We start from the raw sequence: 22,678 nt of genomic DNA, 5'->3' as shown, positions 1-22,678 counted from the left end.
AATGTCAACGACACCTGGGATTCCCAGCCAGTCTCCCATGCTGGTACTTACCGGGCCCTAAGCTGGGTAGCAGTCTGCGATCTGACGAGAGCAGGCGCGTTCAGCTTAGGATGGCCGTTGACAGCTTCACGCCCTTTATACTGTGCATTTAAGCATCAATAAATCCTTTTCCGAATCGGAGCGTAAGGCGGCAACAGAGCAAAATGTCAACGACACCTGGGATTCCCAGCCAGTCTCCCATGCTGGTACTTACCGGGCCCTAAGCTGGGTAGCAGTCTGCGATCTGACGAGAGCAGGCGCGTTCAGCTTAGGATGGCCGTTGACATCTTCACGCCTTGTATACTGTGGATTTAAGCATCAATAAATATTTTTTTTAATCGGAGAGGAAGGCGGCACAGATCAAAATGTCAATAGCACCTTGGATTGCCAGCCAGTCACCCATGCCCGTACTTGCCGGGCAGCAGTCTGCGATCTGACAAGAACAGGCGCATTCAGCTTAGGATAGCCGTAGACGACTTCACACCCTGTATATTGTGGATTTAAGCATCAATAAATCCTTTTCGGAATCGGAGCAAAATGTCTACAGAGCTACAGAGCAAAATGTCAACAACACCTGAGATTCCCAGCCAGTCTCCCATGCTGGTACTTACAGGGCCCTAAGCTGGGTAGCAGTCTGCGATCTGACGAGAGCAGGTGCGTTCAGCTTAGGATGGCCGTTGACAGCTTCACACTTTGTATACTGTGCATTTAAGCATCAATAAATCCTTTTCGGAATCGGAACGGAAGGCGGCAACAGAGCAAAATGTCAACGGCAGCCGGGATTCCCAGCCAGTGTCCCATGCCGGTACTTACCGGGCCCTAAGATCTGTACCAGTCTGCTATCTGACGAGAGCAGGCGCGTTAAGCTGAGGATGGCTGTCGACAGCTTCACACCTTGTATACTGTGGATTTAAGCATCAATAAATTCTTTTCGGAATCGGAACGGAAGGCGGCAACAGAGCAAAATGTCAACTGCACCCGGGATTCCCAGCCAGTCTCCCATGCCGGTACTTACTGGGCCCTTAGCTGGGTAGCAGTCTGCGATCTGACGAGAGCAGGCGCGTTCAGCTTAGGATGGCCGTTGACAGCTTCACACTTTGTATACTGTGCATTTAAGCATCAATAAATCCTTTTCGGAATCGGAACGGAAGGCGGCAACAGAGCAAAATGTCAACGGCAGCCGGGATTCCCAGCCAGTGTCCCATGCCGGTACTTACCGGGCCCTAAGATCTGTACCAGTCTGCGATCTGACGAGAGCAGGCGCGTTAAGCTTAGGATGGCCGTCGACAGCTTCACACCTTGTATACTGTGGATTTAAGCATCAATAAATTCTTTTCGGAATCGGAGCGGAAGGCGGCAACAGAGCAAAATGTCAACTGCACCCGGGATTCCCAGCCAGTCTCCCATGCCGGTACTTACTGGGCCCTAAGCTGGGTAGCAGTCTGCGATCTGACGAGAGCAGGCGCGTTCAGCTTAGGATGGCCGTTGACATCTTCACGCCTTGTATATTGTGGATTTAAGCATCAATAAATATTTTTTTCATCGGAGAGGAAGGCGGCAACAGAGCAAAATGTCAATGGCACCTTGGATTGCCAGCCAGTCTCCCATGCCGGTAACTGCCGGGCAGCAGTCTGCGATCTGAGGAAAGCAGGCACGTTCAGGCTTAGGATGGCCGTTGACAGCTTTACACCCTGTATATTGTGGATTTAAGCATCAATAAATCATTTTCCGAATCGGAGCGGAAGGCGGCAACATATTAAAAAGTCAACTGCACCCGGGATTCCCAGCCAGTCTCCCATGCTGGTACTTACCAGGACCTAAGCTGGGTAGCAGTCTGCGATCTGACGAGAGCAGGCGCGTTCAGCTTAGGATGGCCGTTGACAGCTTCACACTTTGTATACTGTGGATTTAAGCATCAATAAATAATTTTCGGAATCGGAGCAGAAACAGAGCAAAATGTCAACTGCACCCGGGATTCCTAGCCAGTCTCCCTTGCTGGTACTTACCAGGCCCGAAGCTGGGTAGCAGTCTGCGATCTGACGAGAACAGGCGCGTTCAGCTTAGGATGGCCGTTGACAGCTTCTCGCCCTTTATACTGTGCATTTAGGCATCAATAAATCCTTTTCGGAATTGGAACGGAAGGCGGCAACAGAGCAAAATGTCAACGGCAGCCGGGATTCCCAGCCAGTGTCCCATGCCGGTACTTACCGGGCCCTAAGATCTGTACCAGTCTGCGATCTGACGAGAGCAGGCGCGTTAAGCTTAGGATGGCCGTCGACAGCTTCACACCTTGTATACTGTGGATTTAAGCATCAATAAATTATTTTCGGAATCGGAGCGGAAGGCAGCAATAGAGCAAAATATCAACGGCACCCGGGATTACCAGCCAGTCTCACATGCCAGTACTTACCGGGCCCTAAGCTGGGTAGCAGTCTGCGATCTGACAAGAGCAGGCGCGTTCAGCTTAGGATGGCCGTTGACATCTTCACGCCTTGTATACTGTTGATTTAAGCATCAATAAATATTTTTTTTAATCGGAGAGTAAGGCGGCAACAGATCAAAATGTCAATAGCACCTTGGATTGCCAGCCAGTCTCCCATGCCCGTACTTGCCGGGCAGCAGTCTGCGATCTGACAAGAACAGGCGCATTCAGCTTAGGATAGCCGTAGACGGCTTCACACCCTGTATATTGTGGATTTAAGCATCAATAAATCCTTTTTGGAATCGGAGCAAAATGTCTACAGAGCTACAGAGCAAAATGTCAACAACACCTGAGATTCTCAGCCAGTCTCCCATGCTGGTACTTACCGGGCCCTAAGCTGGGTAGCAGTCTGCAATTTGACGAGAGCAGGCGCGTTCAGCTTAGGATGGCCATTAACAGCTTCATGCCCTTTATACTGTGCATTTAAGCATCAATAAATCCTTTTCCGAATCGGAGCGGAAGGCGGCAACAGATTAAAATGTCAACTGCACCCGGGATTCCCAGCCAGTCTCCCATGCTGGTACTTACCAGACCCTAAGCTGGGTAGCAGTCTGCGATCTGACGAGAGCAGGCGCGTTCAGCTTAGGATGGCCGTTGACAGCTTCACACTTTGTATACTGTGCATTTAAGCATCAATAAATCCTTTTCGGAATCGGAACGGAAGGCGGCAACAGAGCAAAATGTCAGCGGCAGCCGGGATTCCCAGCCAGTGTCCCATGCCGGTACATACCGGGCCCTAAGATCTGTACCAGTCTGCGATCTGACGAGAGCAGGCGCGTTAAGTTTAGGATGGCCGTCGACAGCTTCACACCTTGTATACTGTGGATTTAAGCATCAATAAATTCTTTTCGGAATCGGAGCGGAAGGCGGCAACAGAGCAAAATGTCAACTGCACCCGGGATTCCCAGCCAGTCTCCCATGCCGGTACTTACTGGGCCCTAAGCTGGGTAGCAGTCTGCGATCTGACGAGAGCAGGCGCGTTCAGCTTAGGATGGCCGTTGACATCTTCACGCCTTGTATATTGTGGATTTAAGCATCAATAAATATTTTTTTAATCGGAGAGGAAGGCGGCAACAGAGCAAAATGTCAATGGCACCTTGGATTGCCAGCCAGTCTCCCATGCCGGTAACTGCCGGGCAGCAGTCTGCGATCTGAGGAGAGCAGGCACGTTCAGGCTTAGGATGGCCGTTGACAGCTTCACACCCTGTTTATTGTGCATTTAAGCATCAATAAATCCTTTTCCGAATCTGAGCGGGAGGCGGCAACAGACTAAAATGTCAACTGCACCCGGGATTCCCAGTCAGTCTCCCATGCTGGTACTTACCAGGCCCTAAGCTGGGTAGCAGTCTGCAATCTGACGAGAGCAGGTGCATTTAGCTTAGGATGGCCGTTGACAGCTTCACACTTTGTATACTGTGGATTTAAGCATCAATAAATAATTTTCGGAATCGGAGCAGAAACAGAGCAAAATGTCAACTGCACCCGGGATTCCCAGCCAGTCTCCCATGCTGGTACTTATCAGGCCCGAAGCAGGGTAGCAGTCTGCGATCTGACGAGAACAGGCACATTCAGCTTAGGATGGCCGTAGACAACTTCACACCCTGTATAATGTGGATTTAAGCATCAATAAATCCTTTTCGGAATCGGAGCGCAAGGCGGCAACAGAGCAAAATGTCAACGACACCTGGGATTCCCAGCCAGTCTCCCATGCTGGTACTTACCGGGCCCTAAGCTGGGTAGCAGTCTGCGATCTGACGAGAGCAGGCGCGTTCAGCTTAGGATGGCCGTTGACAGCTTCACGCCCTTTATACTGTGCATTTAAGCATCAATAAATCCTTTTCCGAATCGGAGCGTAAGGCGGCAACAGAGCATAATGTCAACTGCACCCGGGATTCCCAGCCAGTCTCCCATGCCCGTACTTACTGGGCCCTAAGCTGGGTAGCGGTCTGCGATCTGACGAGAGCAGGCGCGTTCAGCTTAGGATGGCCGTTGACATCTTCACGCCTTGTATATTGTGGATTTAAGCATCAATAAATATTTTTTTAATCGGAGAGGAAGGCGGCAACAGAGCAAAATGTCAATGGCACCTTGGATTGCCAGCCAGTCTCCCATGCCGGTAACTGCCGGGCAGCAGTCTGCGATCTGAGGAGAGCAGGCACGTTCAGGCTTAGGATGGCCGTTGACAGCTTCACACCCTGTTTATTGTGCATTTAAGCATCAATAAATCCTTTTCCGAATCTGAGCGGGAGGCGGCAACAGACTAAAATGTCAACTGCACCCGGGATTCCCAGTCAGTCTCCCATGCTGGTACTTACCAGGCCCTAAGCTGGGTAGCAGTCTGCAATCTGACGAGAGCAGGTGCATTTAGCTTAGGATGGCCGTTGACAGCTTCACACTTTGTATACTGTGGATTTAAGCATCAATAAATAATTTTCGGAATCGGAGCAGAAACAGAGCAAAATGTCAACTGCACCCGGGATTCCCAGCCAGTCTCCCATGCTGGTACTTATCAGGCCCGAAGCAGGGTAGCAGTCTGCGATCTGACGAGAACAGGCACATTCAGCTTAGGATGGCCGTAGACAACTTCACACCCTGTATAATGTGGATTTAAGCATCAATAAATCCTTTTCGGAATCGGAGCGCAAGGCGGCAACAGAGCAAAATGTCAACGACACCTGGGATTCCCAGCCAGTCTCCCATGCTGGTACTTACCGGGCCCTAAGCTGGGTAGCAGTCTGCGATCTGACGAGAGCAGGCGCGTTCAGCTTAGGATGGCCGTTGACAGCTTCACGCCCTTTATACTGTGCATTTAAGCATCAATAAATCCTTTTCCGAATCGGAGCGTAAGGCGGCAACAGAGCAAAATGTCAACGACACCTGGGATTCCCAGCCAGTCTCCCATGCTGGTACTTACCGGGCCCTAAGCTGGGTAGCAGTCTGCGATCTGACGAGAGCAGGCGCGTTCAGCTTAGGATGGCCGTTGACATCTTCACGCCTTGTATACTGTGGATTTAAGCATCAATAAATATTTCTTTTAATCGGAGAGGAAGGCGGCACAGATCAAAATGTCAATAGCACCTTGGATTGCCAGCCAGTCACCCATGCCCGTACTTGCCGGGCAGCAGTCTGCGATCTGACAAGAACAGGCGCATTCAGCTTAGGATAGCCGTAGACGACTTCACACCCTGTATATTGTGGATTTAAGCATCAATAAATCCTTTTCGGAATCGGAGCAAAATGTCTACAGAGCTACAGAGCAAAATGTCAACAACACCTGAGATTCCCAGCCAGTCTCCCATGCTGGTACTTACAGGGCCCTAAGCTGGGTAGCAGTCTGCGATCTGACGAGAGCAGGTGCGTTCAGCTTAGGATGGCCGTTGACAGCTTCACACTTTGTATACTGTGCATTTAAGCATCAATAAATCCTTTTCGGAATCGGAACGGAAGGCGGCAACAGAGCAAAATGTCAACGGCAGCCGGGATTCCCAGCCAGTGTCCCATGCCGGTACTTACCGGGCCCTAAGATCTGTACCAGTCTGCTATCTGACGAGAGCAGGCGCGTTAAGCTGAGGATGGCTGTCGACAGCTTCACACCTTGTATACTGTGGATTTAAGCATCAATAAATTCTTTTCGGAATCGGAACGGAAGGCGGCAACAGAGCAAAATGTCAACTGCACCCGGGATTCCCAGCCAGTCTCCCATGCCGGTACTTACTGGGCCCTTAGCTGGGTAGCAGTCTGCGATCTGACGAGAGCAGGCGCGTTCAGCTTAGGATGGCCGTTGACAGCTTCACACTTTGTATACTGTGCATTTAAGCATCAATAAATCCTTTTCGGAATCGGAACGGAAGGCGGCAACAGAGCAAAATGTCAACGGCAGCCGGGATTCCCAGCCAGTGTCCCATGCCGGTACTTACCGGGCCCTAAGATCTGTACCAGTCTGCGATCTGACGAGAGCAGGCGCGTTAAGCTTAGGATGGCCGTCGACAGCTTCACACCTTGTATACTGTGGATTTAAGCATCAATAAATTCTTTTCGGAATCGGAGCGGAAGGCGGCAACAGAGCAAAATGTCAACTGCACCCGGGATTCCCAGCCAGTCTCCCATGCCGGTACTTACTGGGCCCTAAGCTGGGTAGCAGTCTGCGATCTGACGAGAGCAGGCGCGTTCAGCTTAGGATGGCCGTTGACATCTTCACGCCTTGTATATTGTGGATTTAAGCATCAATAAATATTTTTTTCATCGGAGAGGAAGGCGGCAACAGAGCAAAATGTCAATGGCACCTTGGATTGCCAGCCAGTCTCCCATGCCGGTAACTGCCGGGCAGCAGTCTGCGATCTGAGGAAAGCAGGCACGTTCAGGCTTAGGATGGCCGTTGACAGCTTTACACCCTGTATATTGTGGATTTAAGCATCAATAAATCATTTTCCGAATCGGAGCGGAAGGCGGCAACATATTAAAAAGTCAACTGCACCCGGGATTCCCAGCCAGTCTCCCATGCTGGTACTTACCAGGACCTAAGCTGGGTAGCAGTCTGCGATCTGACGAGAGCAGGCGCGTTCAGCTTAGGATGGCCGTTGACAGCTTCACACTTTGTATACTGTGGATTTAAGCATCAATAAATAATTTTCGGAATCGGAGCAGAAACAGAGCAAAATGTCAACTGCACCCGGGATTCCTAGCCAGTCTCCCTTGCTGGTACTTACCAGGCCCGAAGCTGGGTAGCAGTCTGCGATCTGACGAGAACAGGCGCGTTCAGCTTAGGATGGCCGTTGACAGCTTCTCGCCCTTTATACTGTGCATTTAGGCATCAATAAATCCTTTTCGGAATTGGAACGGAAGGCGGCAACAGAGCAAAATGTCAACGGCAGCCGGGATTCCCAGCCAGTGTCCCATGCCGGTACTTACCGGGCCCTAAGATCTGTACCAGTCTGCGATCTGACGAGAGCAGGCGCGTTAAGCTTAGGATGGCCGTCGACAGCTTCACACCTTGTATACTGTGGATTTAAGCATCAATAAATTCTTTTCGGAATCGGAGCGGAAGGCAGCAATAGAGCAAAATATCAACGGCACCCGGGATTACCAGCCAGTCTCACATGCCAGTACTTACCGGGCCCTAAGCTGGGTAGCAGTCTGCGATCTGACAAGAGCAGGCGCGTTCAGCTTAGGATGGCCGTTGACATCTTCACGCCTTGTATACTGTGGATTTAAGCATCAATAAATATTTTTTTTAATCGGAGAGGAAGGCGGCAACAGATCAAAATGTCAATAGCACCTTGGATTGCGAGCCAGTCTCCCATGCCCGTACTTGCCGGGCAGCAGTCTGCGATCTGACAAGAACAGGCGCATTCAGCTTAGGATAGCCGTAGACGGCTTCACACCCTGTATATTGTGGATTTAAGCATCAATAAATCCTTTTCGGAATCGGAGCAAAATGTCTACAGAGCTACAGAGCAAAATGTCAACAACACCTGAGATTCCCAGCCAGTCTCCCATGCTGGAACTTACCGGGCCCTAAGCTGGGTAGCAGTCTGCGATCTGACGAGAGCAGGCGCGTTCAGCTTAGGATGGCCGTTGACAGCTTCACACTTTGTATACTGTGCATTTAAGCATCAATAAAACCTTTTCGGAATCGGAACGGAATGCGGCAACAGAGCAAAATGTCAACGGCAGCCGGGATTCCCAGCCAGTGTCCCATGCCGGTACTTACCGGGCCCTAAGATCTGTACCAGTCTGCGATCTGAAGAGAGCAGGCGCGTTAAGCTTAGGATGGCCGTCGACAGCTTCACACCTTGTATACTGTGGATTTAAGCATCAATAAATTATTTTCGGAATCGGAGCGGAAGGCGGCAACAGAGCAAAATATCAACTGCACCCGGGATTCCCAGCCAGTCTCCCATGCCGGTACTTACTGGGCCCTAAGCTGGGTAGAAGTCTGCGATCTGACGAGAGCAGGCGCGTTCAGCTTAGGATGGCCGTTGACATCTTCACGCCTTGTATATTGTGGATTTAAGCATCAATAAATATTTTTTTAATCGGAGAGGAAGGCGGCAACAGAGCAAAATGTCAATGGCACCTTGGATTGCCAGCCAGTCTCCCATGCCGGTAACTGCCGGGCAGCAGTCTGCGATCTGAGGAGAGCAGGCACGTTCAGGCTTAGGATGGCTGTTGACAGCTTCACACCCTGTATATTGTGGATTTAAGCATCAATAAATCCTTTTCCGAATCGGAGGGGAAGGCGTCAACAGATTAAAATGTCAACTGCACCCGGGATTCCCAGCCAGTCTCCCATGCTGGTACTTACAAGGCTCTAAGCTGGGTAGCAGTCTGCGATCAGACGAAAGCAGGCGCGTTCAGCTTAGGATGGCCGTTGACAGCTTCACACTTTGTATACTGTGGATTTAAGCATCAATAAATAATTTTCGGAATCGGAGCAGAAACAGAGCAAAATGTCAACTGCACCCGGGATTCCCAGCCAGTCTCCCATGCTGGTACTTACCAGGCCCGAAGCTGGGTAGCAGTCTGCGATCTGACGAGAACAGTCGCATTCAGCTTAGGATGGCCGTAGACATCTTCACACCCTGTATACTGTGGATTTAAGCATCAATAAATCCTTTTCGGAATCGGAGCGTAAGGCGGCAACAGAGCAAAATGTCAACGACAGCTGGGATTTCCAGCCAGTCTCCCATGCTGGTACTTACCACGCCCTAAGCTGGGTAGCAGTCTGCGATCTGACGAGAGCAGGCGCGTTCAGCTTAGGATGGCCGTTGACAGCTTCATGCCCTTTATACTGTGCATTTAAGCATCAATAAATCCTTTTCCGAATCGGAGCGGAAGGCGGCAACAGATTAAAATGTCAACTGCACCCGGGATTCCCAGCCAGTCTCCCATGCTGGTACTTACCAGGCCCTAAGCTGGGTAGCAGTCTGCGATCTTACGAGAGCAGGCACGTTCAGCTTAGGATGGACGTTGACAGCTTCACGCCTTGTATATTGTGGATTTAAGCATCCATACATATTTTTATTAATCGGAGAGGAAGGCGGCAACAGAGCAAAATGTCAATGGCACCTTGGATTGCCAGCCAGTCTCCCATGCCGGTAACTGCCGGGCAGCAGTCTGCAATCTGAGGAGAGCAGGCACGTTCAGGCTTAGGATGGCCGTTGACAGCTTCACACCCTGTATATTGTGGATTTAAGCATCAATAAATCCTTTTCCGAATCGGAGCGGAAGGCGGCAACAGATTAAAATGTCAACTGCACCCGGGATTCCCAGCCAGTCTTCCATGCTGGTACTCACCAGGCCCTAAGCTGGGTAGCAGTCTGCGATCTGACGAGAACAGGCGCATTCAGCTTAGGATGGCCGTAGACGTCTTCACACCCTGTATACTGTGGATTTAAGCATCAATAAATCCTTTTCGGAATCGGAGCGAAAGGCGGCAACAGAGCAAAATGTCAACGACACCTGGGATTCCCAGCCAGTCTCCCATGCTGGTACTTACCAGGCCCTAAGCTGGGTAGCAGTCTGCGATCTGTCGAGAGCAGGCGCGTTCAGCTTAGGATGGCCGTTGACAGCTTCTCGCCCTTTATACTGTGCATTTAGGCATCAATAAATCCTTTTCGGAATTGGAATGGGAGGCGGCAACAGAGCAAAATGTCAATGGCAGCCGGGATTCCCAGCCAGTCTCCCATGCTGGTACTTACCGGGCCCTAAGCTGGGTAGCAGTCTGCGATCTGACGAGAGCAGGTGCGTTCAGCTTAGGATGGCCGTTGACAGCTTCACACTTTGTATACTGTGCATTTAAGCATCAATAAATCCTTTTCGGAATCGGAACGGAAGGCGGCAACAGAGCAAAATGTCAACGGCAGCCGGGATTCCCAGCCAGTGTCCCATGCCGGTACTTACCGGGCCCTAAGATCTGTACCAGTCTGCGATCTGACGAGAGCAGGCGCGTTAAGCTTAGGATGGCCGTCGACAGCTTCACACCTTGTATACTGTGGATTTAAGCATCAATAAATTCTTTTCGGAATCGGAGCGGAAGGCGGCAACAGAGCAAAATGTCAACTGCACCCGGGATTCCCAGCCAGTCTCCCATGCCGGTACTCACTGGGCCCTAAGCTGGGTAGCAGTCTGCGATCTGACGAGAGCAGGCGCGTTCAGCTTAGGATGGCCGTTGACATCTTCACGCCTTGTATATTGTGGATTTAAGCATCAATAAATATTTTTTTAATCGGAGAGGAAGGCGGCAACAGAGCAAAATGTCAATGGCACCTTGGATTGCCAGCCAGTCTCCCATGCCGGTAACTGCCGGGCAGCAGTCTGCGATCTGAGGAGTGCAGGCACGTTCAGGCTTAGGATGGCCGTTGACAGCTTCACACCCTGTTTATTGTGCATTTAAGCATCAATAAATCCTTTTCCGAATCTGAGCGGGAGGCGGCAACAGACTAAAATGTCAACTGCACCCGGGATTCCCAGTCAGTCTCCCATGCTGGTACTTACCAGGCCCTAAGCTGGGTAGCAGTCTGCAATCTGACGAGAGCAGGTGCATTTAGCTTAGGATGGCCGTTGACAGCTTCACACTTTGTATACTGTGGATTTAAGCATCAATAAATAATTTTCGGAATCGGAGCAGAAACAGAGCAAAATGTCAACTGCACCCGGGATTCCCAGCCAGTCTCCCATGCTGGTACTTATCAGGCCCGAAGCAGGGTAGCAGTCTGCGATCTGACGAGAACAGGCACATTCAGCTTAGGATGGCCGTAGACAACTTCACACCCTGTATAATGTGGATTTAAGCATCAATAAATCCTTTTCGTAATCGGAGCGTAAGGCGGCAACAGAGCAAAATGTCAACGACACCTGGGATTCCCAGCCAGTCTCCCATGCTGGTACTTACCGGGCCCTAAGCTGGGTAGCAGTCTGCGATCTGACGAGAGCAGGCGCGTTCAGCTTAGGATGGCCGTTGACAGCTTCACGCCCTTTATACTGTGCATTTAAGCATCAATAAATCCTTTTCCGAATCGGAGCGTAAGGCGGCAACAGAGCAAAATGTCAACGACACCTGGGATTCCCAGCCAGTCTCCCATGCTGGTACTTACCGGGCCCTAAGCTGGGTAGCAGTCTGCGATCTGACGAGAGCAGGCGCGTTCAGCTTAGGATGGCCGTTGACATCTTCACGCCTTGTATACTGTGGATTTAAGCATCAATAAATATTTTTTTTAATCGGAGAGGAAGGCGGCAACAGATCAAAATGTCAATAGCACCTTGGATTGCCAGCCAGTCACCCATGCCCGTACTTGCCGGGCAGCAGTCTGCGATCTGACAAGAACAGGCGCATTCAGCTTAGGATAGCCGTAGACGACTTCACACCCTGTATATTGTGGATTTAAGCATCAATAAATCCTTTTCGGAATCGGAGCAAAATGTCTACAGAGCTACAGAGCAAAATGTCAACAACACCTGAGATTCCCAGCCAGTCTCCCATGCTGGTACTTACAGGGCCCTAAGCTGGGTAGCAGTCTGCGATCTGACGAGAGCAGGTGCGTTCAGCTTAGGATGGCCGTTGACAGCTTCACACTTTGTATACTGTGCATTTAAGCATCAATAAATCCTTTTCGGAATCGGAACGGAAGGCGGCAACAGAGCAAAATGTCAACGGCAGCCGGGATTCCCAGCCAGTGTCCCATGCCGGTACTTACCGGGCCCTAAGATCTGTACCAGTCTGCTATCTGACGAGAGCAGGCGCGTTAAGCTGAGGATGGCTGTCGACAGCTTCACACCTTGTATACTGTGGATTTAAGCATCAATAAATTCTTTTCGGAATCGGAACGGAAGGCGGCAACAGAGCAAAATGTCAACTGCACCCGGGATTCCCAGCCAGTCTCCCATGCCGGTACTTACTGGGCCCTTAGCTGGGTAGCAGTCTGCGATCTGACGAGAGCAGGCGCGTTCAGCTTAGGATGGCCGTTGACAGCTTCACACTTTGTATACTGTGCATTTAAGCATCAATAAATCCTTTTCGGAATCGGAACGGAAGGCGGCAACAGAGCAAAATGTCAACGGCAGCCGGGATTCCCAGCCAGTGTCCCATGCCGGTACTTACCGGGCCCTAAGATCTGTACCAGTCTGCGATCTGACGAGAGCAGGCGCGTTAAGCTTAGGATGGCCGTCGACAGCTTCACACCTTGTATACTGTGGATTTAAGCATCAATAAATTCTTTTCGGAATCGGAGCGGAAGGCGGCAACAGAGCAAAATGTCAACTGCACCCGGGATTCCCAGCCAGTCTCCCATGCCGGTACTTACTGGGCCCTAAGCTGGGTAGCAGTCTGCGATCTGACGAGAGCAGGCGCGTTCAGCTTAGGATGGCCGTTGACATCTTCACGCCTTGTATATTGTGGATTTAAGCATCAATAAATATTTTTTTCATCGGAGAGGAAGGCGGCAACAGAGCAAAATGTCAATGGCACCTTGGATTGCCAGCCAGTCTCCCATGCCGGTAACTGCCGGGCAGCAGTCTGCGATCTGAGGAAAGCAGGCACGTTCAGGCTTAGGATGGCCGTTGACAGCTTTACACCCTGTATATTGTGGATTTAAGCATCAATAAATCATTTTCCGAATCGGAGCGGAAGGCGGCAACATATTAAAAAGTCAACTGCACCCGGGATTCCCAGCCAGTCTCCCATGCTGGTACTTACCAGGACCTAAGCTGGGTAGCAGTCTGCGATCTGACGAGAGCAGGCGCGTTCAGCTTAGGATGGCCGTTGACAGCTTCACACTTTGTATACTGTGGATTTAAGCATCAATAAATAATTTTCGGAATCGGAGCAGAAACAGAGCAAAATGTCAACTGCACCCGGGATTCCTAGCCAGTCTCCCTTGCTGGTACTTACCAGGCCCGAAGCTGGGTAGCAGTCTGCGATCTGACGAGAACAGGCGCGTTCAGCTTAGGATGGCCGTTGACAGCTTCTCGCCCTTTATACTGTGCATTTAGGCATCAATAAATCCTTTTCGGAATTGGAACGGAAGGCGGCAACAGAGCAAAATGTCAACGGCAGCCGGGATTCCCAGCCAGTGTCCCATGCCGGTACTTACCGGGCCCTAAGATCTGTACCAGTCTGCGATCTGACGAGAGCAGGCGCGTTAAGCTTAGGATGGCCGTCGACAGCTTCACACCTTGTATACTGTGGATTTAAGCATCAATAAATTCTTTTCGGAATCGGAGCGGAAGGCAGCAATAGAGCAAAATATCAACGGCACCCGGGATTACCAGCCAGTCTCACATGCCAGTACTTACCGGGCCCTAAGCTGGGTAGCAGTCTGCGATCTGACAAGAGCAGGCGCGTTCAGCTTAGGATGGCCGTTGACATCTTCACGCCTTGTATACTGTGGATTTAAGCATCAATAAATATTTTTTTTAATCGGAGAGGAAGGCGGCAACAGATCAAAATGTCAATAGCACCTTGGATTGCGAGCCAGTCTCCCATGCCCGTACTTGCCGGGCAGCAGTCTGCGATCTGACAAGAACAGGCGCATTCAGCTTAGGATAGCCGTAGACGGCTTCACACCCTGTATATTGTGGATTTAAGCATCAATAAATCCTTTTCGGAATCGGAGCAAAATGTCTACAGAGCTACAGAGCAAAATGTCAACAACACCTGAGATTCCCAGCCAGTCTCCCATGCTGGAACTTACCGGGCCCTAAGCTGGGTAGCAGTCTGCGATCTGACGAGAGCAGGCGCGTTCAGCTTAGGATGGCCGTTGACAGCTTCACACTTTGTATACTGTGCATTTAAGCATCAATAAAACCTTTTCGGAATCGGAACGGAATGCGGCAACAGAGCAAAATGTCAACGGCAGCCGGGATTCCCAGCCAGTGTCCCATGCCGGTACTTACCGGGCCCTAAGATCTGTACCAGTCTGCGATCTGAAGAGAGCAGGCGCGTTAAGCTTAGGATGGCCGTCGACAGCTTCACACCTTGTATACTGTGGATTTAAGCATCAATAAATTATTTTCGGAATCGGAGCGGAAGGCGGCAACAGAGCAAAATATCAACTGCACCCGGGATTCCCAGCCAGTCTCCCATGCCGGTACTTACTGGGCCCTAAGCTGGGTAGAAGTCTGCGATCTGACGAGAGCAGGCGCGTTCAGCTTAGGATGGCCGTTGACATCTTCACGCCTTGTATATTGTGGATTTAAGCATCAATAAATATTTTTTTAATCGGAGAGGAAGGCGGCAACAGAGCAAAATGTCAATGGCACCTTGGATTGCCAGCCAGTCTCCCATGCCGGTAACTGCCGGGCAGCAGTCTGCGATCTGAGGAGAGCAGGCACGTTCAGGCTTAGGATGGCTGTTGACAGCTTCACACCCTGTATATTGTGGATTTAAGCATCAATAAATCCTTTTCCGAATCGGAGGGGAAGGCGTCAACAGATTAAAATGTCAACTGCACCCGGGATTCCCAGCCAGTCTCCCATGCTGGTACTTACAAGGCTCTAAGCTGGGTAGCAGTCTGCGATCAGACGAAAGCAGGCGCGTTCAGCTTAGGATGGCCGTTGACAGCTTCACACTTTGTATACTGTGGATTTAAGCATCAATAAATAATTTTCGGAATCGGAGCAGAAACAGAGCAAAATGTCAACTGCACCCGGGATTCCCAGCCAGTCTCCCATGCTGGTACTTACCAGGCCCGAAGCTGGGTAGCAGTCTGCGATCTGATGAGAACAGTCGCATTCAGCTTAGGATGGCCGTAGACATCTTCACACCCTGTATACTGTGGATTTAAGCATCAATAAATCCTTTTCGGAATCGGAGCGTAAGGCGGCAACAGAGCAAAATGTCAACGACAGCTGGGATTTCCAGCCAGTCTCCCATGCTGGTACTTACCACGCCCTAAGCTGGGTAGCAGTCTGCGATCTGACGAGAGCAGGCGCGTTCAGCTTAGGATGGCCGTTGACAGCTTCATGCCCTTTATACTGTGCATTTAAGCATCAATAAATCCTTTTCCGAATCGGAGCGGAAGGCGGCAACAGATTAAAATGTCAACTGCACCCGGGATTCCCAGCCAGTCTCCCATGCTGGTACTTACCAGGCCCTAAGCTGGGTAGCAGTCTGCGATCTTACGAGAGCAGGCACGTTCAGCTTAGGATGGACGTTGACAGCTTCACGCCTTGTATATTGTGGATTTAAGCATCCATACATATTTTTATTAATCGGAGAGGAAGGCGGCAACAGAGCAAAATGTCAATGGCACCTTGGATTGCCAGCCAGTCTCCCATGCCGGTAACTGCCGGGCAGCAGTCTGCAATCTGAGGAGAGCAGGCACGTTCAGGCTTAGGATGGCCGTTGACAGCTTCACACCCTGTATATTGTGGATTTAAGCATCAATAAATCCTTTTCCGAATCGGAGCGGAAGGCGGCAACAGATTAAAATGTCAACTGCACCCGGGATTCCCAGCCAGTCTTCCATGCTGGTACTCACCAGGCCCTAAGCTGGGTAGCAGTCTGCGATCTGACGAGAACAGGCGCATTCAGCTTAGGATGGCCGTAGACGTCTTCACACCCTGTATACTGTGGATTTAAGCATCAATAAATCCTTTTCGGAATCGGAGCGAAAGGCGGCAACAGAGCAAAATGTCAACGACACCTGGGATTCCCAGCCAGTCTCCCATGCTGGTACTTACCAGGCCCTAAGCTGGGTAGCAGTCTGCGATCTGTCGAGAGCAGGCGCGTTCAGCTTAGGATGGCCGTTGACAGCTTCTCGCCCTTTATACTGTGCATTTAGGCATCAATAAATCCTTTTCGGAATTGGAATGGGAGGCGGCAACAGAGCAAAATGTCAATGGCAGCCGGGATTCCCAGCCAGTCTCCCATGCTGGTACTTACCGGGCCCTAAGCTGGGTAGCAGTCTGCGATCTGACGAGAGCAGGTGCGTTCAGCTTAGGATGGCCGTTGACAGCTTCACACTTTGTATACTGTGCATTTAAGCATCAATAAATCCTTTTCGGAATCGGAACGGAAGGCGGCAACAGAGCAAAATGTCAACGGCAGCCGGGATTCCCAGCCAGTGTCCCATGCCGGTACTTACCGGGCCCTAAGATCTGTACCAGTCTGCGATCTGACGAGAGCAGGCGCGTTAAGCTTAGGATGGCCGTCGACAGCTTCACACCTTGTATACTGTGGATTTAAGCATCAATAAATTCTTTTCGGAATCGGAGCGGAAGGCGGCAACAGAGCAAAATGTCAACTGCACCCGGGATTCCCAGCCAGTCTCCCATGCCGGTACTTACTGGGCCCTAAGCTGGGTAGCAGTCTGCGATCTGACGAGAGCAGGTGCATTTAGCTTAGGATGGACGTTGACAGCTTCACGCCTTGTATATTGTGGATTTAAGCATCCATACATATTTTTATTAATCGGAGAGGAAGGCGGCAACAGAGCAAAATGTCAATGGCACCTTGGATTGCCAGCCAGTCTCCCATGCCGGTAACTGCCGGGCAGCAGTCTGCGATCTGAGGAGAGCAGGCACGTTCAGGCTTAGGATGGCCGTTGACAGCTTCACAGCCTGTATATTGTGGATTTAAGCATCAATAAATCCTTTTCCGAATCGGAGCGGAAGGCGGCAACAGATTAAAATGTCAACTGCACACGGGATTCCCAGCCAGTCTCCCATGCTGGTACTTACCAGGCCCTAAGCTGGGTAGCAGTCTGCGATCTGACGAGAGCAGGTGCATTTAGCTTAGGATGGCCGTTGACAGCTTCACACTTTGTATACTGTGGATTTAAGCATCAATAAATAATTTTCGGAATCGGAGCAGAAACAGAGCAAAATGTCAACTGCACCCGGGATTCCCAGCCAGTCTCCCATGCTGGTACTTATCAGGCCCGAAGCAGGGTAGCAGTCTGCGATCTGACGAGAACAGGCACATTCAGCTTAGGATGGCCGTAGACAACATCACAACCTGTATACTGTGGATTTAAGCATCAATAAATCCTTTTCGGAATCGGAGCGTAAGGCGGCAACAGAGCAAAATGTCAACGACACCTGGGATTCCCAGCCAGTCTCCCATGCTGGTACTTACCGGGCCCTAAGCTGGGTAGCAGTCTGCGATCTGACGAGAGCAGGCGCGTTCAGCTTAGGATGGCCGTTGACAGCTTCATGCGCTTTATACTGTGCATTTAAGCATCAATAAATCCTTTTCCGAATCGGAGCGTAAGGCGGCAACAGATTAAAATGTCAACTGCACCCGGGATTCCCAGCCAGTGTCCCATGCCGGTACTTACCGGGCCCTAAGATCTGTACCAGTCTGCGATCTGACGAGAGCAGGCGCGTTCAGCTTAGGATGGCCGTTGACATCTTCACGCCTTTTATACTGTGGATTTAAGCATCAATAAATATTTTTTTTAATCGGAGAGGAAGGCGGCAACAGATCAAAATGTCAATAGCACCTTGGATTGCCAGCCAGTCACCCATGCCCGTACTTGCCGGGCAGCAGTCTGCGATCTGACAAGAACAGGCGCATTCAGCTTAGGATAGCCGTAGACGACTTCACACCCTGTATATTGTGGATTTAAGCATCAATAAATCCTTTTCGGAATCGGAGCAAAATGTCTACAGAGCTACAGAGCAAAATGTCAACAACACCTGAGATTCCCAGCCAGTCTCCCATGCTGGTACTTACCGGGCCCTAAGCTGGGTAGCAGTCTGCGATCTGACGAGAGCAGGTGCGTTCAGCTTAGGATGGGCGTTGACAGCTTCACACTTTGTATACTGTGTATACTGTGCATTTAAGCATCAATAAATCCTTTTCGGAATCGGAACGGAAGGCGGCAACAGAGCAAAATGTCAACGGCAGCCGGGATTCCCAGCCAGTGTCCCATGCCGGTACTTACCGGGCCCTAAGATCTGTACCAGTCTGCTATCTGACGAGAGCAGGCGCGTTAAGCTTAGGATGGCTGTCGACAGCTTCACACCTTGTATACTGTGGATTTAAGCATCAATAAATTCTTTTCGGAATCGGAACGGAAGGCGTCAACAGAGCAAAATGTCAACTGCACCCGGGATTCCCAGCCAGTCTCCCATGCCGGTACTTACTGGGCCCTTAGCTGGGTAGCAGTCTGCGATCTGACGAGAGCAGGCGCGTTCAGCTTAGGATGGCCGTTGACAGCTTCACACTTTGTATACTGTGCATTTAAGCATCAATAAATCCTTTTCGGAATCGGAACGGAAGGCGGCAACAGAGCAAAATGTCAACGGCAGCCGGGATTCCCAGCCAGTGTCCCATGCCGGTACTTACCGGGCCCTCAGATCTGTACCAGTCTGCGATCTGACGAGAGCAGGCGCGTTAAGCTTAGGATGGCCGTCGACAGCTTCACACCTTGTATACTGTGGATTTAAGCATCAATAAATATTTTTTTCATCGGAGAGGAAGGCGGCAACAGAGCAAAATTTCAATGGCACCTTGGATTGCCAGCCAGTCTCCCATGCCGGTAACTGCCGGGCAGCAGTCTGCGGAAAGCAGGCACGTTCAGGCTTAGGATGGCCGTTGACAGCTTTACACCCTGTATATTGTGGATTTAAGCATCAATAAATCCTTTTCCGAATCGGAGCGGAAGGCGGCAACATATTAAAAAGTCAACTGCACCCGGGATTCCCAGCCAGTCTCCCATGCTGGTACTTACCAGGACCTAAGCTGGGTAGCAGTCTGCGATCTGACAAGAGCAGGCGCGTTCAGCTTAGGATGGCCGTTGACAGCTTCACACTTTGTATACTGTGGATTTAAGCATCAATAAATAATTTTCGGAATCGGAGCAGAAACAGAGCAAAATGTCAACTGCACCCGGGATTCCCAGCCAGTCTCCCTTGCTGGTACTTACCAGGCCCGAAGCTGGGTAGCAGTCTGCGATCTGACGAGAACAGGCGCGTTCAGCTTAGGATGGCCGTTGACAGCTTCTTGCCCTTTATACTGTGCATTTAGGCATCAATAAATCCTTTTCGGAATCGGAACGGAAGGCGGCAACAGAGCAAAATGTCAACGGCAGTCGGGATTCCCAGCCAGTGTCCCATGCCGGTACTTACCGGGCCCTAAGATCTGTACCAGTCTGCGATCTGACGAGAGCAGGCGCGTTAAGCTTAGGATGGCCGTCGACAGCTTCACACCTTGTATACTGTGGATTTAAGCATCAATAAATTCTTTTCGGAATCGGAGCGGAAGGCAGCAATAGAGCAAAATGTCAACGGCAGCTGGGATTCCCAGCCAATCTCCCATGCCAGTACTTACCGGGCCCTAAGCTGGGTAGCAGTCTGCGATCTGACAATAGCAGGCACGTTCAGCTTAGGATGGCCGTCGACAGCTTCACACCTTGTATACTGTGGATTTAAGCATCAATAAATTCTTTTCGGAATCGGAGAGGAAGGCGGCAACAGAGCAAAATGTCAATAGCACCTTGGATTGCCAGCCAGTCTCCCATGCCCGTACTTGCCGGGCAGCATTCTGCGATCTGACAAGAACAGGCACATTCAGCTTAGGATAGCCGTAGACGGCTTCACACCCTGTATACTGTGGATTTAAGCATCAATAAATCCTTTTCGGAATCGAAGCGGAAGGCGGCTACAGAGCAAAATGTCAACAACACCTGGGATTCCCAGCCAGTCTCCCATGCTGGTACTTACCGGGCCCTAAGCTGGGTAGCAGTCTGCGATCTGACGAGAGCAGGCGCGTTCAGCTTAGGATGGCCGTTGACAGCTTCACGCCCTGTATACTGTGGATTTAAGCATCAATAATTCCTTTTCCGAATCGGAGCGGAAAGAGGGAACAAATTAAAATGTCAACTGCACCCGGGATTCTCAGCCAGTCTCCCATGCTGGTAATTAGCAGGCCCTAAACTGGGTATCAGTCTGCGATCTGACGAGAGCAGGCGCGTTCAGCTTAGGATGGCCATTGACAGCTTCACACTTTGTATACTGTGCATTTAAGCATCAATAAATCCTTTTCGGAATCGGAACGGAAGGCGGCAACAGAGCAAAATATCAACGGCAGCCGGGATTCCCAGCCAGTGTCCCATGCCAATACTTACCGGGCCCTAAGATCTGTACCAGTCTGCGATCTGACGAGAGCAGGCGCGTTAAGCTTAGGATGGCCATTGACAGCTTCATGATTTTTATACTGTGCATTTAAGGATCATTAAATCCTTTTCGGAATCGGAACGGAAGGCGGCAACAGAGCAAAATGTCAACTGCACCCGGGATTCCCAGCCAGTCTCCCATGCTGGTACTTACCAGGCCCTAAGCTGGGTAGCAGTCTGCGATCTGACGAGAGCAGGCGCGTTCAGCTTAGGATGGCCGTTGACAGCTTCACACTTTGTATACTGTGGATTTAAGCATCAATAAATATTTTTATTAATCGGAGAGGAAGGCGGCAACAGAGCAAAATGTCAATGGCACCTTGGATTGCCAGCCAGTCTCCCACGCCGGTATCTGCCGGGCAGCAGTCTGCGATCTGAGGAGAGCAGACACGTTCAGCTTAGGATGGCCGTTGACAGCTTCACACCCTGTATATTGTGGATTTAAGCATCAATAAATCCTTTTCCGAATCGGAGCGGAAGGCGGCAACAGATTAAAATGTCAACTGCACCCGGGATTCCCAGCCAGTCTCCCATGCTGGTACTTACCAGGCCCGAAGCTGGGTAGCAGTCTGCGATCTGACGAGAACAGGCGCATTCAGCTTAGGATGGCCGTAGACATCTTCACACCCTGTATACTGTGAATTTAAGCATCAATAAATTCTTTTCGGAATCGGAGCGTAAGGCGGCAACAGAGCAAAATGTCAACGACACCTGGGATTCCCAGCCAGTCGCCCATGCTGGTACTTACCGGGCCCTAAGCTGGGTAGCAGTCTGCGATCTGACGAGAGCAGGCGCGTTCAGCTTAGGATGGCCGTTGACAGCTTCTCGCCCTTTATACTGTGCATTTAGGCATCAATAAATCCTTTTCGGAATCGGAACGGAAGGCGGCAACAGAGCAAAATGTCAACGGCAGCCTGGATTCCCAACCAGTGTCCCATGCCGGTACTTAACGGGGCCCTAAGATCTGTACCAGTCTGCGATCTGACGAGAGCAGGCGCGTTAAGCTTAGGATGGCCGTCGACAGCTTCACACCTTGTATACTGTGGATTTAAGCATCAATAAATTCTTTTCGGAATCGGAGAGGAAGGCAGCAATAGAGCAAAATGTCAACGGCACCCGGGATTCCCAGCCAGTCTCCCATGCCAGTACTTACCGGGCCCTAAGCTGGGTAGCAGTCTGCGATCTGATGAGAGCAGGCGCGTTCAGCTTAGGATGGCCATTGACAACTTCATGCTTTTTATACTGTGCATTTAAGCATCAATAAATCCTTTTCGGAATCGTAGAGGAAGGCGGCAACAGAGCAAAATGTCAATAGCACCTTGGATTGCCAGCCAGTCTCCCATGCCCGTACTTGTCGGGCAGCAGTCTGTGATCTGACAAGAACAGGCACATTCAGCTTAGGATAGCCGTAGACGGCTTCACACCCTGTATACTGTGGATTTAAGCATCAATAAATCCTTTTCGGAATCGGAGCGGAAGGCGGCTACAGAGCAAAATGTCAACAACACCTGGGAATCCCAGCCAGTCTCCCATGCTGGTACTTACCGGGCCCTAAGCTGGGTAGCAGTCTGCGCTCTGACGAGAGCAGGCGCGTTGAGCTTAGGATGGCCGTTGACAGCTTCACGCCCTTTATATTGTGGATATAAGCATCAATAAATCCTTTTCCGAATCGGAGCAGAAGGCGGCAACAGATTATAATGTCAACTGCACCCGGGATTCCCAGCCAGTCTCCCATGCTGGTACTTACCAGGCCCTAAGCTGTGTATCAGTCTGCGATGTGACGAGAGCAGGCGCGTTCAGCTTAGGATGGCCGTTGACAGCTTCACACTTTGCATACTGTGCATTTAAGCATCAATAAATCCTTTTCGGAATTGGAACGGAAGGCGGCAACAGAGCAAAATGTCAACGGCAGCCGGGATTCCCAGCCAGTGTCCCATGCCGGTACTTACCGGGCCCTAAGATCTGTACCAGTCTGCGATCTGACGAGAGCAGGCGCGTTAAGCTTAGGATGGCCGTCGACAGCTTCACACCTTGTATA

At 50.7% G+C, this 22,678-nt stretch overlaps 15 pseudogenes; all 15 read right to left on the bottom strand.

Annotated features, from left to right (window-relative positions):
• Positions 1-2: 2 nt before the first annotated feature.
• On the bottom strand, positions 3-122 carry LOC130313359 (5S ribosomal RNA; annotated as a pseudogene).
• An 82-nt stretch (positions 123-204) lies between these two features.
• LOC130313348 (5S ribosomal RNA) lies at positions 205-324 on the bottom strand (annotated as a pseudogene).
• Positions 325-4,193: 3,869 nt separating this feature from the next.
• On the bottom strand, positions 4,194-4,313 carry LOC130313337 (5S ribosomal RNA; annotated as a pseudogene).
• An 871-nt stretch (positions 4,314-5,184) lies between these two features.
• LOC130313326 (5S ribosomal RNA) lies at positions 5,185-5,304 on the bottom strand (annotated as a pseudogene).
• An 82-nt stretch (positions 5,305-5,386) lies between these two features.
• Positions 5,387-5,506, bottom strand: LOC130313315 (5S ribosomal RNA; annotated as a pseudogene).
• Positions 5,507-9,970: 4,464 nt separating this feature from the next.
• Positions 9,971-10,090, bottom strand: LOC130348383 (5S ribosomal RNA; annotated as a pseudogene).
• Positions 10,091-11,365: 1,275 nt separating this feature from the next.
• LOC130313304 (5S ribosomal RNA) lies at positions 11,366-11,485 on the bottom strand (annotated as a pseudogene).
• An 82-nt stretch (positions 11,486-11,567) lies between these two features.
• Positions 11,568-11,687, bottom strand: LOC130313293 (5S ribosomal RNA; annotated as a pseudogene).
• A 4,465-nt stretch (positions 11,688-16,152) lies between these two features.
• On the bottom strand, positions 16,153-16,272 carry LOC130348375 (5S ribosomal RNA; annotated as a pseudogene).
• A 1,276-nt stretch (positions 16,273-17,548) lies between these two features.
• On the bottom strand, positions 17,549-17,668 carry LOC130313282 (5S ribosomal RNA; annotated as a pseudogene).
• A 480-nt stretch (positions 17,669-18,148) lies between these two features.
• LOC130325848 (5S ribosomal RNA) lies at positions 18,149-18,268 on the bottom strand (annotated as a pseudogene).
• Positions 18,269-20,139: 1,871 nt separating this feature from the next.
• On the bottom strand, positions 20,140-20,259 carry LOC130319605 (5S ribosomal RNA; annotated as a pseudogene).
• A 486-nt stretch (positions 20,260-20,745) lies between these two features.
• Positions 20,746-20,865, bottom strand: LOC130349448 (5S ribosomal RNA; annotated as a pseudogene).
• Positions 20,866-21,339: 474 nt separating this feature from the next.
• LOC130317566 (5S ribosomal RNA) lies at positions 21,340-21,459 on the bottom strand (annotated as a pseudogene).
• Positions 21,460-21,744: 285 nt separating this feature from the next.
• LOC130329020 (5S ribosomal RNA) lies at positions 21,745-21,864 on the bottom strand (annotated as a pseudogene).
• Between the last annotated feature and the right edge of the window lie 814 nt (positions 21,865-22,678).

The sequence above is a fragment of the Hyla sarda genome, chromosome 1 (assembly GCF_029499605.1).
Source record: "Hyla sarda isolate aHylSar1 chromosome 1, aHylSar1.hap1, whole genome shotgun sequence".
Classification (NCBI taxonomy): Eukaryota; Metazoa; Chordata; class Amphibia; order Anura; family Hylidae; genus Hyla; species Hyla sarda.
This window is presented reverse-complemented; position numbering and strand designations above follow the sequence as displayed.